The following is an 18,940-nucleotide window of genomic DNA, read 5'->3' on the forward strand; positions in this document are numbered from 1 at the left end:
CTTCGGGTATGTGGCGGGAAAAAACAGTATTTGCTGGGGTTTTAGGGACCATCCTCTGCTACCACCTGAAGTAAGGTGAGGGATTGTTAATCTCCCTAATTACAAGCAAGAGAAACTGGGCTGTGGAAATCCCCCGCCCTCAAAAACAGAAGATTCCAGCAATGTGACAAATGTTACTGTTTATTGAAAGCTTTCGAATACGGAGATCAAGTTATGGACAACACACAATTTACCATTACTTTCACGTCATTCTCAAGCTCGCCATGAACATTTAAGATGACGTGACATCACAAAATGAATGATACATTGCAAAATCTTAAGGCAACATGGGATTGGTTAGTGAGATGGACTACCTACAGGATGTCTAGTATGTTACATGGGGTTGTTACCTCGCTCTGTGCTTACCTCTTGTTAACATATACATCTGCACTGTCACTTAGAAGGATGTCTTAAGGTATCCCCATACCTTAGTTCAAAGACATTGTACAAACTGTTAGCCATGCATGACACTTACCCTCTGCAAAAGGTTACCCTCAGCAACAGAGGAGAGGACAAAGAACGTAAATTAAGACAGACATAGGCCAACATGATATGTAGATTGCGCACGGCAGAAGTGGGTCTGAACACAGACAATGAGATAGCTGCATTCTTGTAATGGGAACAATTCAGTATTGGAACCAATGGATGGCTTTTATTTTAATATGATGATTAATGAGTTTTACTCTATTTTGAACTTGTCTGTATGAAAGATAAAACTTCTCACTAGTAATCAATACAAAGATTTATGGGACCTAAGTACACACTAGGTACAAAGTCAAAATCTAGAATGATGGTAGGAATGCTAACTATGCAAATAACTTAAGGTGCAAAGACATAAGTTAGTGAGACAAGCTAAGAAATTAGTAAAAACTGAAATATCATACACGACAACTAAGTAGTGGGGCAAGCGAGCAGGACTCAATATGCATGCAGTATAATTATGGAAGAAATATGATGAGGAATGGGAATAGATAATATATGGAAATTTGCCAGATTCAGATATGTTTGCAATTTATTACATAGAATTTATGATTGAGAATTGCCTGGGCACCAGAACAAATAGACTTCCAAATACTAACAAATTAGTGGGTAAATTATTTTAATATAACTAAATACTGTTGTGAATAATTGAGTATGTAGTTGGAGGGATGGTATTAGAATCCTGATGTTCTGAGCATTTGCGCTAAACTCTCAGATAAGTAATGAAACTAGGACCAAACATGGGAAAATATTACTTAAACAGGTATTATAGAAATGTATGCTTATTGGTAAGACACCAAGTCCATAATGAGAAGGAAAGATGTTAGACTGTTAAGGGCACTATGAGGAACGCTGCCTAGAATGGTATGAGTCACTCGTAAGAGCACTGCACATATAACCATAAAGGTTAATAAATATGGCCAATTTAATGCAATTCAGCATTACCTATGCAATTTATACATAAACTGGTTAATATGACTGAATGAAGACATGATGAAGTTATCCATAATATTCTGTTGAGAACTGACAAATAGTAATACATGGAGGAGGCACCTGAATAATAATAATGAAAACATAGTTGACGCCCGGAATGGAGAATTACTTAATCAATAGAATGCATCAAAAATATATTTAAGATGTATAAATTACAAGGCTGAAACACCCCTAAAATGGTGTATGTACCATATTGACTCCAAATACATGGACGCAGGATGCTATCCATGTGAGTTAACAAATGGGAGACAAGTAGATCGACCAAAATGACTGGCAAAATGGCTGCAAGTGATGTCACGTGCATAGCGTGTGGCGTCACAATGTAAACAGCAATAAAAGTTGTATTCAAAATGGTGTCTGAGTGCTAAAAACACGCGGAACGCCAGAGGGACACTAGCCCTTCACTAACCTGGGGGCAGTCTAAGGTAAGGATACTACATTTCGGGTAATGTACTATTTTATAAGATACCACTGCAATCTTTTTGATATAATTACTGAACGGGTGAGAACCTTGTGTACAGGCTATGTAATAGTAAATTTCAAAGGCATAATATTATGTGATTGTAAATAAGTCATTGTACAGTTGATAATGCAGGGTAACTCATCATGAAGACTGTACAGGATAACAATATTAAAGGAAACCCGCTATAAGGGGAAATCTGATGCTGATGCAATTTGATGGAGAAAATATTACTATTATAATTGCAGGGGGAGGGATAATTATCCAAAGAAATATAAGAATGTTTTGAAGAAGACTCAGATTATAATTAAGGTGCACTAATAAGAAAGTGAGCAAACACTTGGCTGGTGTAATGTTAAGGTATAAAACAACATTCCTAATAAATATTGGGCAAAACACCAACAAGCATGACAATGTAGTAATTAAAGCTATTAAGGTGGTGAGACAATGTAAGGTTGGCACTATGTGATGTCCATATGCTTTTGGAAAGCATGTGTTAATGATTGAACTATGAATATTAAAGGGAAGGAAATGATCACTTCTGGACTAACTAGGCAACATGATAGGGCAATCAAGAATTCAACTGTGGTGATATCGAACATAACAATACCATTACAAAAGGGGGAAGGGTTGATTAAGCACTCACACAGATACGTAACCATATGTATTATGTATAACACAATGATGCCAACCTAGAACTGATATAGGTTGCGCATTTCTTATCTCTCTCTCTCTCTACCATTCCTCCCCCTGCCAACCCAACCTTTCTGTCTTGGTCTTAATGATTTGTTTGTTCCATCATGTATTGGGTTTAATTGATGTTGAATTTTGATCTAATGACTGTTATTGTAATATGTATATTTGTAACAAATTGTGATGCAGGAATAGTAACCTATCACCATTCAATACAATAGTCTTGATAATATATGATAATGATGTGGTTATGACAACATATATTCCCCATATTTTCATTGTACTAATGTATTTTATGTTAAAATAGCCCTGTCTTGAAGAGGACCAAATGCAGTTGAAACACATGTTGACATAGGGGTAATTAAATAAATAATACATCTCTAATTTGATGCACAATTACTGGAACAATCGTGTTTAAGCAAGGCAGACAGGCGCAATGCAGGGGTGACAATTTGTACATATAGGATGTATATGGGGCTAGTAACCCTATTGGTTAAACCATATCTGGTGGCGTCTCCTGTGACTACCACCTAAATGTTGCAACTACAGGCATGTCAGGTTAGTGCGCTACCATTAGACCTTGCAACAAAGTGTGAGCTAGCACGGATGATGGGTAAGTATTGCCCAACAAGTGTCTTCTCAGTCTTGCGCTTTGGAAAGTTACCAGCCCATGAGCATCTATTCAAGTGGTGAGAACAGGTCCAAAGGTGCTGCTTGTACCCAACAAGTTACTATATACGATCCTCTAGGCCTTGAGACAGAGCATTAGGCTTTGAACCTGGTATTGCTTTAACATCAACTGCCTCCGGTTGGATGGGAACAGCGGTCTCTGTCTGGCTCCAATGAATAGGCTTTGTCTTTAGGTTCAAGTCTCGTGGGTAGGGACCACAAACTTAATTTTCTTGCTTGCATTTATGAAGATTTTCAACTTTTGCACTTGCAGGTATCCTATCTCTTCTACTAATGTGAAACTTTCTCTCATTCTGCGTCCCTGGCAGGGCTGTGCACAATAGCTGCATGACAGCCTGGTCTGTACCCCTCTGCAAAATCAATATATCAAAGTGAGTCATAAGCATGTTCTTTGTGTCTAAGTGCAATTCAATCTAAGGGTCTGCGTAGCTTCATGCAGGAATGCATATGTGCCTCATGTCTAACACATGTATGTCATAGTCTTAGTCGTGACATCATCGGACCTCTGCGTGGTTACAGTCAGTCTACTTGCTCCATTGACTGCAAACGTACCTCTTCAACAACGTCATCAGGATAGCTGTCTGAGTGAATAATGTTTCTCAGATCTGCGCTACATTGGTAATAGGGAGGAAGGGGCCAAGAACGATGTACACCTTTCATTTCTGTGACATCGAGACGAGGGCAGGACTGGTGCAATGAGGGCCACGTTCATTTCTCCCTCTTCAATATCATTGCCCAAACCGGGTAACAGGATTACCCTAATGTACACACTGTCTCACCAGCTGTATTGCCAGTGAAGGTTCACAACAATATTTGCATTTTGTTATATGACAGTTGGACACCTTCCTGCAGTTTTGCATACATAGTCTGCAGTAAGAGACACCCAACAATTCCAGCACATTTTTTTATCTTTGCCCATGACCCAGTTACTGCCACATAAGACACACCTATACCACATGCTCTTCATAAAGGCCTGCTGCAAGTATGTTCCAGGTGATACAATACGCTCAATTTATGCCTATGAGAAGTCAGATGTCTTTTGCTGCTATAAGGTAATTCCATAGACGGGATTGTCAGTTTAAGGAGCTATCATCTGGGTGCATCTGTTGCCCTTACAATCAAGATCCCATTTAACTCACATAGTTCACACTTCACCCACACACACTCTTTCTTATAGTCAACCAGGATGTGACCTGCAATGCTCAAGTGAAGCTGACAATGCTTTGAGGCCACAACAGTGGCAGGTGTGCAATATAAAAATTCCCATCCTCAAATTGCACAATGAAGACTATTGCAGTCTAAAGTAGAACAACAAGTTCGCACTAATTGTGGTAATAAAGAATGATTGAGGAGTCTCAAGATATCACTGGGTAATTCCCATTGGTTTCTATAAATAAAGAAATAACACAAACTGTGAGGTGTGTGTGTGTGTATTAATAACAAGAAAGAACAAAAACATTTATTGAATGATTAAATGTAATGGAGGTTCCTTTGTCTTTGCCCGGCAGACCTAATATACTTGGCAATACCATACTGGACCAACTGGGACGATGGAGGCAGATATAACATGAATGCACTTTGTAGTCGACATATCTTATTCCCATAAGCAGGGTTTCCACTTCCTGTTTGAGCGGTGTGTATATTGTGCAGAAGAACAGGAAAAGGATTAATTTCTCCTGTAGTGCATTGTTACATATGCACTTAACTAAAAAGTGTCATTCCCTATCTACAATTTCCTGATTACAGCAAGGGGGTGGTGGGTAAAGTGTGTTGTGCAGGAATTTTGCATGCAGTTTTCTAAAAACCTTGGAGGTAGCAGCATACAAATGAAGTCCCGCACCCAGCATTTACCTATTGCCAATTAAGCAATAATCACCTGTTCAATGGGCTGGAATGGTTGGTAGCGGTACAGGGCCCACATTAAATGACCGAGCATATTGCTATTACCACCCTGGGTTTCAAATCTGGAAACCCGGGGTGCCAAGAGCAAAGTTAATTGAAAAAAAAATACTTACACAACATGGCTGCCACGGAGCTGGAAGGTGGGACTCCATACAGAGCCCCTCTTCCCTTTCCATGGCGGCCAGCATCTGGGTGATGGGGCGGTAGAGGCAGCACGGGGGCTGCCGCCAGTGTAATCATGTGAGTGGGGTGGGGAGGGGGATTGAGGGGGAAATTCGTAGTTAAGGGGAATGAGGGTGGGGGAAATATGTCAGGGGGGAGCAGTCATCAGGTTGCTTGGAACACAGGCTTGGAGCGTCGGATGCAGCCCCTGATCCAAGCAACCTGATTGGTTGCTCACCCCGCCCGGGGTTCTAATTCATATTATAACCCTTGGAATGTTCAAAGAACATTCTAATTGGGCAGTATGGGGACTATACGAACCCATGTAGCTTGCAGAAAGGTTTCTGTAATCTGCATATCTTTCCAAGTGTAACATTTCAAAGCTGCAGGCATTGAGGCTCATACAACGAATGTGCTGCAACTGCCCAGGCAAATGTATGTTCTTACAATTTACACATAATCTATACCATAATCTATCAAAAAGTGATGCAGCTTATTATAGCTTTGTAGGTCCCACCCTTTTCCCTTACCGGGTGTTATGGGCCCCCAAACCTAGGAGCGCTTTGACTTTAACTTGGTCATTAGAGCCCATAACGGCTTAATCATAACCACCTTCCTCCAAGACCTCCTCATCTGCCCATAAAATAATAGTTTTTAGTGAGTAGCAAACGCTGTTGCTGTGAGTTTGTAATTTTCTGTATTTCATGAAGAGCAGTTTTGGAGAAAAAAAAGTAGCAACATAGCTCACAGAATGTTCAGAGATATAAACATTCTGTGGTCATTGTGTAGTATTTACCTGTATTTAATTGTGCTTTTCTAGATTCATTGATGATTAATTGTTCATTTACTAAATTTGTATCAATCTAAATAAATACTTTTGATACTTTTTGTAATAAATGATGTCATCTGGCGCTTCCTTTTTCAATACTTGAATCCTACACCCCAGAGAGTCGATATCCCCTGGCTTTTCAGTATAAAAGGGTATGAGGATGGAGCATATACTGAGAGCTTTCTGTGGCTGGTAGCTGCTGCAACAGTCGCAGCCTAATGTGCTTGTGAGGCAGCTACAACTTCACTGCCCCTGAACGTGTGGTTAGATCTTGGCACTGCTGTTGCCGTGTGGGCAAGAATCGGGGAGATTCTCTTGACAAAGGCAGACCAACTTTGGGAGTCAACAAAACAGATTCCCGCCAGATTCCCAAATGATCTGACATTTGCATTTGCTTCTCTGTCCCATCTAAGTGGCAAAGGGGTCTTTTCTGTCACAGGGCACGATGGAGGTGCCAGGAGCAGGGTCGCACAGCCTGTGCTATGCTTTGGTCTTTTTGAGCGTCTTTTAGATGTGCATCAAAATGTGCCCATTGGTTGATCATGCAGGTACTCTTTTTCCCTTTTCCTCAGGGTGGGATTTATTTGGGATCTCCAGTGAGGGGTTTGTGGGCAGGGAATCTGCGATGCTCTCCTCCTGGACTGCCCTCTACAGATGCCACTCACTCGCCACGACTGCATCCACCACTCCATCAGCTACTCAAACACACCTATACCCGAACCAAGCTCCTCAACGCCAATCTCTCCCTGTTTCATCACCTGACACAGATTGGCCCCATCTTGCTGGAAGTTCTACAGTGTTTCTGTTTGGCAATGCCCTCCTTCTCAATTTCTTTGGACTGCCCTTGTACTCTATATTTTCTTTGATTTCTTTGGAATCCCACCCCATGGACACTCGATGATTTCAGACACACTGGGCATCAATGCGAGGTTGGAGGTAGCCATTCCCTTTATAAGGGCATTCCCTTTATAAGGGCATGGCTACCCCCAAACTCGGGTCCGGCTCTGTGTCCTGGGAAATGGGAATTACCGGGCCATTTCGACCTTGGAGAGCCCGGTAATTTCCCTTTTGCGGGACCCGGAGCCGGTACGTCCCCATTCCCATTTGAGCCCACATAGGGCTCAATGGGAATGGGGAGGATGATAGCAGCAGTACCATTTACAATGGTACCGTTGCTACCATCTTGTTCTGCTCGTGGGTGGCGCTCTGCATGCCTGGTCTGACCAGGCGTGCAGAGCCGCACCCGCGAACAGACTTCGTAATGTGGCAACATGGTAACAACAACGCCAGTAGCACTACCGGCGCCGTTGTTGCTTTACCGCCACAGACGTAATGAGGCCCACTGTCCCGCACACAGAAAGTCTTTAATGCTGTCCCCAACCCCTTGAATAAATGTTCGTTTGAGTATTGCACGTGATATGATATCATGATATGCCATTTGTAATGCGCCTATACGCAAGTGTTTCAAGGCGTGTCATTTGATCACATGCATTTTCACTGGCATTTGGAGGGGGGTGTGTGCTCTGTTATGATAATACACTCACCTCTACCCGAAGAAATGGTTAGTGATTTCTTTGTGCAGCATAAATCCAACCACATTGTGTTGTTGGTGGCCAGGTCCTAGTGCCTGCCAATCTTGGCCATCAGGACCATCGTAGGACCTCCTTCTCTTATGAGACATGAACGCATTAAGCCTGATGGAGATGCACTGCAGCACGCAGCTGAAAGTAAGCATCCCCCAGTAAGAGGCAATAAAGGACACACCCCAGGAGGGAATGAGACCACAACCAAGTGCGGGTGCAGTTAAAAGGGTTTATATAAATCAATTTAGGGCATGAAAAGGACTCTGCAAACTCCGAGAGCGCTCTGTCTGACAATAGCAAAGACAGTCATATTTATTACAAAAATACGTCATGCATGAGGTAAGCTATAGGGGGCATATAGTCTTAGGGATTGGGTGGCGTTGGCTAAGCTATATACATTTTATACATGTACTGTTCCAGGATTGGTGGACGTCTGTGTGGTGCCAACGTGGGGTGGATGGATCAGCTGGGCTCTTCGGGGTGGAGCTGCCAGGCCGGACGCAGTTTGTATTGATGATTGGTGGCTGTACTAACATTTTGCCCTTGTGGCCACACACTCACATCCATTCATTATACTGCACAGTTTCAGTTGTCCTGAAAATCCTACAATACATTAATCTAATATCAGAGGGAGACAGAAAAAACAGTATGCAACGTGAAGTTTCAATCCTACATCATTATAAAGATGCCTCTAATGGAAGGACTTAGTCTCATGAGTCCAGGTGTCAGGTGTCATGTCAGGGGGCACAGGGTACGCTTCTTTGTCATTCCATTCTGTTAGATGTAATGAGGGATGGTTTTACGATATGTTAGTACAGAGGTGAATAACTAGCTCAATGGCCCGTTAATTTGGAGTGAACTGGAATGCCATTGGGTCAGTAAGGGCACATAAATGGTGCCTCAAAGGCGGTGGGATTTAGGACCAGATAGCTCATAATTTACATGGCCAGGCCATGGTGGACTCTGACATTGGGGGAGGTAAATACTTGTAGCGGGTCCAGCAGGAATGTGGGGAGGTGAGGCTGTGCTGCTCGAACACCAGTGAGCCCCGGCGGACCTTGGCGGGAGGAGGGGGAGATAGCCTTGTAACTCTGAGTGATTTTCTGTTCCTGGGGCTGCACACTGTACCATTGGTGGGGACGAATGTTAAAGCTGGGAGCAATAGGGATATTATACGCTTCTCCTGTTTACATATGCTTATATTAGTAAGTTCATAGCACTGAAGATTTATAAACAGTACATATCATCTGTCAGCTTTACACTTGTAGGTTATAGGAACGTTGACCGCCTAACAAACATGAGGTAGCATCAGGGTAGGTTATGTGCTTGGAACAAGAAATCAATGCGTTTAATCTAACATTTTGATTACAGTAAAAACTAGTTCAGTGCCCTAGTCGTCCTACATACAACACAATCATGTGTTATCACATCATATACATACATTTTACATTTATTTCTCGACTACTCTTTTTTTTACATTAGCAGCAACGTTGGTTAGCACAGGCTGGGTTTTTGAGTGTTCATACGGGTGGGGGTCATCTGGCCTTAATAGCATTATACGTTTTAGCTCTTTCCAACTCATATTTAGCAGCATGAATAAAATGGTGAAACCCAAAGGTTTTGGTATGTATTGTCAACACTCCATCTGGGGGGGGGGCTGAGCAGGGGGTCATGGACACCATATATCACAAATGCTAGGGGTTAGGTGCAGGGTCAGGTCAGACTTCATTGGGATGGTTCTTGTTATTTTCCAGACTCTGGCTACAAGCCTCGTCACTTCTAGGGCAATGATGTACTGCGGAAGGTAAGTGATACAGTGTTTGTTCTGTTACTTGTTCGTGTCTAGCTGCTCATGAGAACGGGCATTCAGCGGATCTGCCATGAGGTGGAGGTTGGGGGGAGTGCAGGCTTCTCCGTGTGCGGTCAAGTGGGGGCCAAGCTGCAGCTCTGTACGCAGGCTATTCTGCATGGACCGGGGTTTGACACTTAAAATGGAGTTTGGCTCCTTACAAAATGGTGTCTATATTCTACCAGGCTACTGGTCGTGCAGCCTCACGTGTCGATCCGCTGCCGTCCTGCCTCCCGGGCCGAGGTGCATGGACGACTGCTGACGAGTCATGAGCTTCATGTAGGTGGACAATGTAGGGGATGGGGGCCCTACAGACCTGCCCTCCCATACATGTCCCCCCTTTCGTTACTTAAGTAACGAATACTGTAACTCGCCCAACCTCTGGCATTCCTTCTCATTTGCCACTGCTTCATCCCATGCCGGTGTCCCTTTTACTGGCATCCAGGCTCTACACACCCCTCGGAGACCTTCCCCTCTCCTAGCATATTCGTCTGGTGTGCAGGTCATGTATATGCATCCCCCATCTCCCTCCAGGAATACCCACACTTCGGTTTACCATTCTCGTTCCAGAGGTTCTTTTATTGTTGTGTGATATAACCTATCCACTATGTCCCCGTCATAATATAATGGCACCATTCTATATTTGGGTTTGGGATCCTCACCTGTTTGTACTTGTGCCTCCTGCATAATCTGTGCCGCTCCTCTGGCATTGCCCATTGTCACCATCATCATTGCACCATTAAGGACTGCGTTTGCGCAGCATCGAAGACCTAGCTGGCACACACAAAAATTCAGGAGTAAAAATACAACGATGGGTACCAACATCTTCATAGTCAGTCCCAGCCAGGATGGTACCCAGGAAAAAATGTTGTCGAACCACGAGCTTGGGTCTGTGCCACCTTCCTTCTTCATGCGTTCCCTCAGATTATGCACCGCTGCAATGACATGCGATAGTGTTCCATTATCCGTGTCTTCAGAATGCACGAATGTGTAGCACGCGCTCCCGATTTTTCGGCAAACACCTCCATCCATCGCCGTTAACAGGTCTAGGACATACCTATTCTGCATTGTCATTAGCCTTAGGGCCCTTAGCTCCACCTTGATCACATTGAACCCTTCTTCAGTGTCGTTGGCCAATCGGATCAATTCCCAGCACATGATCTGTAGCCATTGTGCGTTGGCTCACGCCTGGATACTCGGGACGAGGGAGGCAAAGAATGTTTTGGTGGAGTTAAACAACTGGTACTTGTCAGGAATTTGTGCCAACAGGTCTGAGGAGGCTTTGGATATGTAGTTGGACGATCTCTGCCTCCTGGATATCATGCCATGTATGTTATCCGCGGACAGGGCATACAATGGTGGTTCTTCTGTTGGCTGTGGACTTTCTAGGTGGCGGGCAGCTGGCAGTCCTCCTCCTCCTTCGATGTGACTCTCCAGAAACACCATTAGAGCAGAGTGCAGCGTCGCCAGAGAACATGTGCCCCTCCAAGAAGGTGGGAGGTGCAAGTACGGCTGTTTGCCGCAGACCCAGTAAGTGTCCATGAGGGCTGCTGTTCCTTTCTTCATGTCTGGGATTAAGAGCGTTCTTTTACAGTTCTTATTTGTGCCCATGTTGTTTTTCCCTTCTCCAACGAAGCATAGTTTGTATGTGATTTCTTTTTGTAGTTTGAACGGCTTTTCTATGGCTGTCACCCACGTTAGTTTTGTGATATGTTCTGTCCACACTGGTGTGCAGGTTTTCTCGATCCATTGTAGTTTTTCCTCCGGCAGCATTCGTAGTGCTTCTGCCTTGCACGTTATTACTTCATCCTTCCACTTATTTTCTGAGAACAATGTTCCTTTAATCACGAAAAAGGGTTCTTTCAAACATATCACTCCTTTGGCTCTCGAGTAGCAGGTTTTCTCGTTTGGCAGCATTTCCAAAGATACTGTGTGTGCCTGGAAGGTGTTCTTAATTCTACATAAGGTGAGATGAAGGAGGCCCTGGACATCTGCAAGAGGCAATTCTTTAGGCAGCAAGACCTTAGGTGTGCCTGAGGCGTGGGGAATCAAGGAACATACATAACAACTCTCATTAGTTGTCTGTTTTGCAGTGGAACTCATATCTGCATACCACTTATTTGACTGATGTGGATGTCTAGGGTCTTCTATTGTATCTAACCCCAGGCCTGAATACTTGTCATAATTTTTCCTCCCCACCTCCCTTCTCCTCCTGCTGCTTTTAAGGTACTTTCTCGCATGTCTTGCTGCTCGCAGTGCAGTGCTTTCTTTACCCACGCCCCCCTTTACCCAGTCATAATATAGGGTCAGGAATTCCTCAGCCATTTCTGCATTCTCTTCCTTCCTATCTATGGGGGGTTCAGTTCCTGTGGATGGGTTGGCTGTTGGTGTAGGGAGGGTGGCAGTAGTGTTGTACAACCATGATATAACGGAAAGGATTATGATCATTTAACCCATAGACACTATATTCAGTGGCATTGTACTGGGGAGTTGGGCGTGGGGCCAACATGTTGCTGGTGTCATTTGGGTGCTGTGCGTGGTCACGGGAAGTGCCATATTCCCATATAAATTGGAAGCCATCCCAAATAAAATAGGTTCCCTCTTTAACCATTTTTGTCCTATTTTCCATGTTGGTTCCATTCCTTCCCCCCCATTCATCTCAATAGAGATGAATGCAACAGCCCAATAAACAACGAGGTAGAACATCATTGAAAATAATATAATGTGCACACAAACAGACCACACTCATACGAATATCTTTGTAAATCAAAATTCCCATTTCTAGTTCTCCCTGCCCTAACATTGTTCGTTGCGGGCTGCCCGTTCGTTGCCATGGTTTCTCCTATATATTAAAACATAAAGGTGTATTATGCATCTTCAAAGAGTTATATATGTCATTTTATATTATCAACTGTGAAAGAGAAAGAGAGAGAGAGAGAGAGAGAGAGAGAGAGAGCTTTTACTTATTTCACACTTTCAAAATTCTGTACAATTTTATATCTTACAATTGCTTTATCCAGTGTATTCTTTTTTGAGCATGTGCTATTATTTGTATGTATGATGTAGCCATATCTCTTCTCTTCATCTATTGAGACACTTCTTCTGTGCTTTGCACCCCTCCGTCCTGTCCTTGTGTGACACTATCATAAGCTTTTCGTACGTCTGTCAAATGTATCCAATATCTCAGGCCTTTCACCTTCAGTGCTGTGGGTGTGCAATACACAACCACGTATGGGCCATGAAATCCTGTGGCATTCCACCTACGCACGAAACTCCTGACATACACCATTTCCCCTGGCATTAGCTGACCTGTTGCGTTCTCCTCTGCAGATTGTATTGCCTCATTTCCTTCCTCTCGTGTAAATGGTGGTGCAAATTGTCTTGCTATTATGCGGGCTGCTCTGGTGAGTTTTGTTAGGTATTCATTGAATTCTTCACCTAATACAGTGGTCCTTTTGTGGGCGTCTGAATGTCTGCAGAGTGGGGAGTGTGCTGTGTGCATGCGCCTTCCTGTTACTATTTCGTGCGGTGACAGATGGTGGTCCTTGCTGGGCTGATTTCTCAGCTCAAACAAGGCCAAAGTCAGACAGTGCACCCAGTTCCTTTTAAGTGAGAAACATAATTTTGACAACTTTCCCTTCAGGAGGCCGTTTATTTTTTCCACTATGCCGTTACTTTGCGGGTGATAAATCAAGCATAATTTATGCTTGATTCCTAGCAAAGCCGTAACCTCCTTGAAAAGATTGTTGACAAAATGTGTGCCATTGTCCGAACGAATTACATCACAAATTCCCCAGCGTGGGAATACCTCCCTCACCAAGAATTTTGAGGCACATTTGGCATCTGGACATGCACAGGGCCCGGCCTCAACCCACCTCAAAAATTGACAAACTACCACTATCATGTACCTCGCTCCATTGCACCTTTCTCCCATGTCTGCATAATCAATATGCAGCTCTCTGAAGGGGCCTGTTGGTTTTGGTTTTGTCCCTCGCAGTGTTCTTAAAGTCATGCCTGATTTATATATTTGGCACGTTGTACATTCCATTGCCAGTTTTGAAAGTTGCTCCTGTAACCCTGGGATGAACCAGTGTTCCTGTATTTCTGCGGCAATTTGCTGTTTTGAATTGTGTGTGGGGAAGTGTAGTTGTTGGAATGCTATTTCCAATAATTTATTTGGCATTACCACCTTTCCGGTGTTGTTTTGCTGCCATAAGAGATCTGTTGCTGACCGGCTGCATCCCCTTTTTTCCCACAATTCTTTCTCCTCATTTGTCGCCCCCTCTTGCAGCTCCAATATTTGTGACACGGGCATGACATTGTAGCCATCTAGGAGGTTCTCTTCTACATATTTGGGTATCAAGTACTCACCTGTTCTTTCTTTTACTAAATACGAGGTCTCCAAAGAGATGACATCTGTGTTGGTTGTATGGGCCTGGCACTTCTCTATGGCTACCATGTTCTTTTAGGAGCTCTGCATGTTGTACAGGTGACCCATTGGCCCTGTGAAATCCCCTCTGTCCCCACCTTGCTAAACCTCTGTGTATTGTAGTAGTCATATAAGCTGAGTCTGTATAGATCCTAACTGCACACCCTTTTTGCTGCATGCAATACTTCAATGAGTGCTATCAGTTCTGCTGCCTGTGCTGAGTAATGGGCAGGTAGGCGCTGTTGTACTAGCACTTCGTACTCACCTTCTTCTAACCTTACGACAGCTATCCCCACATGTTTCTCTCCTGTCTCTGAATTTATTGATGCTGACCCGTCTATGAAGCATAACTCACCTTCATTTAGTGCATTCTCACTCACCATGGTTGTTTCCCCTTCCTCCCCCTTGTATGTTGCACAGTCGTGTGCTTGCATGTCCTCCAAGGTGCATGGTTTTGTAATAAATCTGGCAGGATTCACTGTCTTACATCTCACTGTGTATGTTGGCGCTGGACAGAATAATTTCATACGCTGTGTCTCTTTGAGTTGTGAGTGTACTTTTTGATCTTTCCAGGATTGCGAATAAGGAGTGTTCCACAAACAATGTTACGAAACATCCCATCACGATTGTTGCACTTTTTTCAATGGCGAATGCTGTGGCTGCGAGAGAATGCTCGCAAGCGAAGTGTCCTTGCATTACTGCATCCAATGTGCAACTGTAGTAGGCTAGGGGCTTGTGTCCTAAGGAGGTCTTTTGTGTCATTACTGCTGTCATAAGGGACCCTTTAAAGTGGGAGAACAGGTAGAACTTGCGCTCGTAATCTGGGATCGTGAGTACTGGTGCACTAGAGACCAGTTCTTTGAGTGATGTGAAAGCATCCTCTAGTTCTGCGGACCATTGTATTTCTGTGTTTTCTCATTGGGCTTCTTTGAGTCCCTGCAATAATGGTCTTGCATATGCTGCGTAATCTAATATCCATGCTCAGCAGTAATTACACATGCTGAGAAATGTTTGCATTTCCTTCACTCTTTTTGGTATTCCTACTGCTGTAATGGCAGCTACTCTGTCTGGTATTATTTTCTTACCGTCCTTTGAGATTAGTTGTCCCAGGTACAACACTTCTCGTTGGCAGTACTGCAACTTTCCTCTATCAACCGTGTAGCCTTTGTGGGCCAAACATGTCAGGAGAGCAATGGAGTCTTCCCTACATTCATCCTCATTTTTTGCACAGATCAGCAGATCATCGACATATTGAATAATCGCACTATCTGCTATCATGTTCCCTAGATCTTCATGTATGATTCGGTTGAATATACTAGGGCTTTCGCAGCACCCCGGGGGTAATCTGCAGTGCTCATATCTTCCAAGGTAAATGCTGTTAAATATCTACACTCCTCTGCAAGTGGTATTGAGAAGAATGTGTTCTTCAAATCCACCACTGTGAAGTGGGACGCATCTTTTGGGATGCTGAACAGGATAGATGCAGGATTCTGGACCAAAGGGAACTCTTTTTGGATGACATCATTGAAGGGGCGTAGATCTTGGATCATCCTCCACGCCCCTCCTTTCGCTTTTTTAATGGGGTAAAGGCAAGTATTACATGGCGAGTTTGAGGGCACTATTATTCCTTGAGCTAATAATGCACTAATTGTTTCTTTTATCCCTTCTTCTGCCTCCCGGGACAGGGGGTACTGTTTCACCCTCGGTAGTATGGGTCCTGGTTTGAGTTTTATTTTAACCGGTGTAACCCCATGTAGTAGTCCTACATCGTGGGGACCAGTGGTCCACAGATTACTTGGCACCGATTTCATGTCATCATCGAAAAAGGAAGGAGGGGCTCCTACTACCGCCATTAGTTGTACTGGTACTTGTCTTTCCTGTCAATGTTCCCTGTAAGGTGCGCGCAAGTGCGGCCACGCACCTTTTGATTGTGAGCCGCACATAGTGCTTATTTTGCAGCGCACTACAGCACTACAATCATCGTTTTGTGTTTTTTTTTTTCAGCCCGCGGCCTGGAAGTCAAGTCAGACTCTGGGTGAAATTATTATTATTATTATTTTTTTTTTTAGCCCGCATTCGGGAAGTCAAGTCAGACTCCTGGGGGCTAGGCCGCCTGGGGCTGGGCGGGGCAGGAGCCAGGAGGCACCGGCGGCACTGTCTGCAGACTGCACTCTGCAGTGTCTGCACACAATTCATCATCATAACAAGGTAACACTAGATGTTACCTTGCTTTGATGATTGCATCATGCATGCATCATAATTTATGATGCATGCAGGCATGTGCAGCAAGCAGCATCATTCAAAATGGTGGGCGGGCCACCGGCGGCTGTGCCGCCACTGCAGGGGACCGGTGCCGTGTGGTGCTCGGCTCGCGCTCTGTTCAGGCCGGCGGCGGCTGAGTTGAACGGTTACTTTGATCTGTGGAGGGAGGCGGCTGAAGCAATTGCACACACTAAAGTAATTCTAACACCTGCCACCTCCCTCCAAGTCCTCCTGACCCTGGGGGGGAGGCAGCCTACCTGCAGGGCTGAGCTGCCTGGGGCCCAGTGACATTGCACACTAGTTGCTTCAACTTTGAAGGAAGTAACAACAAATTTGTTGTTGCACTTCTTTACAAAGTTGAAACAACTTCCACTTGTACCTCGGGGGTGGGGGGCCGCCGCAGAAGAACAAGCCAATGAAAATGTGTGCCCGCCCCAGGCCCAGAATCTGTGCCACCAGGTCCATCACGGCGTGACGCACGTGACTGACTATGCTATTGGGCCCCTGACGCACCCTGGCCCTGGCACTGGCTGGGCATGATTTATTGGGGTGCACCAGTGGACCTCAGTCACCTCACCAGTCACCACCAGACAACTTGGAGGCCACCAGCCCATTGCCCACACACAGGACAGCCACACTGAGGAGGACCACCAGGCAAGGCGACGACGACCCAGGCCACAGTCAACAGCCAACAGCCAGCCTGCAAGTGTGCTGCAAGGTAAGGAGGACTCTTGTGGAATAATGGGTTTGGCAAAAACCGCTATGGTGTGTTTCCCCATGGATGTCACCCGGCTGCCCCCCCCCAATGTGCGCCCCATGCTATCAGGTGCCCCGGTAGTTCCTGAAGTCACCCTGCCCTGCCCGGGCTCTGTTTTTACGCCCAGGCCCTCCAACCTGAAGAAGGCCCAGCCAGCAGCTCCTGGGGATTTATGGGGGGGGTCTGGCTACCGGCTGCCGCCGGCCCCGTCCGAGCACCGATCGGGCCTTGCCTTTACGGCAGTGCCGTTTCCTGCTGGGGGGCACCCCACCTAAGACGCTTTTGTTAAGCGGGGTGACCCGTCCGCTCAGGAGGGCCATGGGCCCGCCTGGGGCCGTCAGGCCAGTGGGCACACTGCACCGGGCCTGCTCGCTATCCGACTGGGCCTGCTGGCTGGCAGCCAGGGCCGAATTTATGCAAATCTTGGACGGAGCAGGGCCTGATAACGGAACTGTGCTACAATGTGCCCCTTCTGCTGGGCTCTGCCTGCCGGAGCTTCCCCCTGCATGTGGGACAGGCAGCTCTGCAGGCGCTCAGGGCTTCCGGGAGGCCTGGGGTCAGGGACTGCCTTTCTCACCCTCGCTTAGCGGGGCTTCCAGAACAGGCCCAACCCCTGCCCTCTTGCTCACAACTCATACTTACCTGGCAGGGAAGCATCTGTGATCAAAATGGCAGATCTCCCAGGGTGAGGCTCATCCATTGCACATCGGATTTGCTGACCTCTGCGATGTCTCCAAATGCGGGATACTCGACTGCATTATTTCTGGGGGCGTGCTGCGTTCGCGTTTTCACCTGATTTATTGGAGGAAGAAGTGTGCGAGTCAGGTTGTTTGCACACAGAGCCCCTGGTCGTGCAGCAGAGTTTCTTTTGCTGTAGTCAAGAGGGCCAGCACCGAGCAGCTCAGGGGTCCAGCCCTGATGCATTGGTGAAAGAAAGCAGGTTGGTTGCGCACAGAGCCCCTGAATTTTGCTGCAGTCAAGAGGGCCAGCATTCACTGGAGGGGTCAAGTCAAGTGCACAGGCGCCTAACCCTAGACTTGTGCGGATGTCGTGGCATGGTCTTCTTAGCCAGCAGATGTTCTGTTGGGCTGTATACAGCGCTCCGCTGCCATTCGTACGGTCTCCAGGCGCTCTGGCAGGTTTGGAATTAGGGGTTCTTTTTGGTGAGGTTAGTGGGAGGGGAGAAGTGGGAAACGCAGGATGATAGTCATCAGACAGTGTTTGGGGATACTCTAGGGTTTAAGGGTGTTCGAGCTTGAGGGGGAAGGGGCGTTCATCAGGGTTGGGGGATACCCTAGGGTGTAGGGGTCAGAGGATGTTAGAGCTTGAGGGTTAAGGTGCGCTCATGGGGGTTTGCGGATACACTAGCGTATCGGGGCACTAGAGCTTGAGGGGGAAGGGGCGTTCATTATGTTTTTGGGATACACTAGGGCTTGGGGGTGTTGGAGCCTGAGGGGGTGTGGGGGCTGTTCATCAGGGGGAGCCCCTACAGAATATGTGTGTTTTTGACTGAAGCGGCAGGATTCGAGAAGGCCTCCCTCAAAAGCGTCCTATGGGGCCTGCTGAAGGCACCCCCGAACCCCTTTCCTACAGCTCTGAAGTTGGCTTCACGCAGGAGCAGGGGCGGAGCCGGCCTCAGAAGTTTTAGGGTTGGGGGCTGTTGGACAGTTTTAAAAATCAGGTTGAAAGTGGGGCCTCGAGTGACAGAATATCCAGCGACCTCCAAATGCTTGCATGTCTGTCCTCCATCAAAGCGCCGAGAGGCCATGCAAGTGGCGACAGGGCGCGGAGCATGACCAAGTAACACAACAT

The 18,940-nt window shown here is 45.8% G+C and overlaps 1 protein-coding gene and 1 non-coding gene across 3 annotated transcripts in view; both read left to right on the forward strand.

Moving 5' to 3' along the window:
• NALCN (sodium leak channel, non-selective) overlaps positions 1-18,940 on the forward strand; it is a 3,431,684-nt gene that overhangs the window by 2,771,056 nt on the left and 641,688 nt on the right. The gene's annotated exons all lie outside the window — the stretch shown is intronic.
• Positions 17,763-17,923, forward strand: LOC138526617 (U1 spliceosomal RNA). Its single transcript, XR_011283662.1, has one exon. It is a non-coding gene; the product is annotated as a U1 spliceosomal RNA (small nuclear RNA).

The sequence above is a fragment of the Ambystoma mexicanum genome, chromosome 7p, assembly GCF_040938575.1.
Source record: "Ambystoma mexicanum isolate Mex_15411 chromosome 7p, UKY_AmexF1_1, whole genome shotgun sequence".
Taxonomy (NCBI): domain Eukaryota; kingdom Metazoa; phylum Chordata; class Amphibia; order Caudata; family Ambystomatidae; genus Ambystoma; species Ambystoma mexicanum.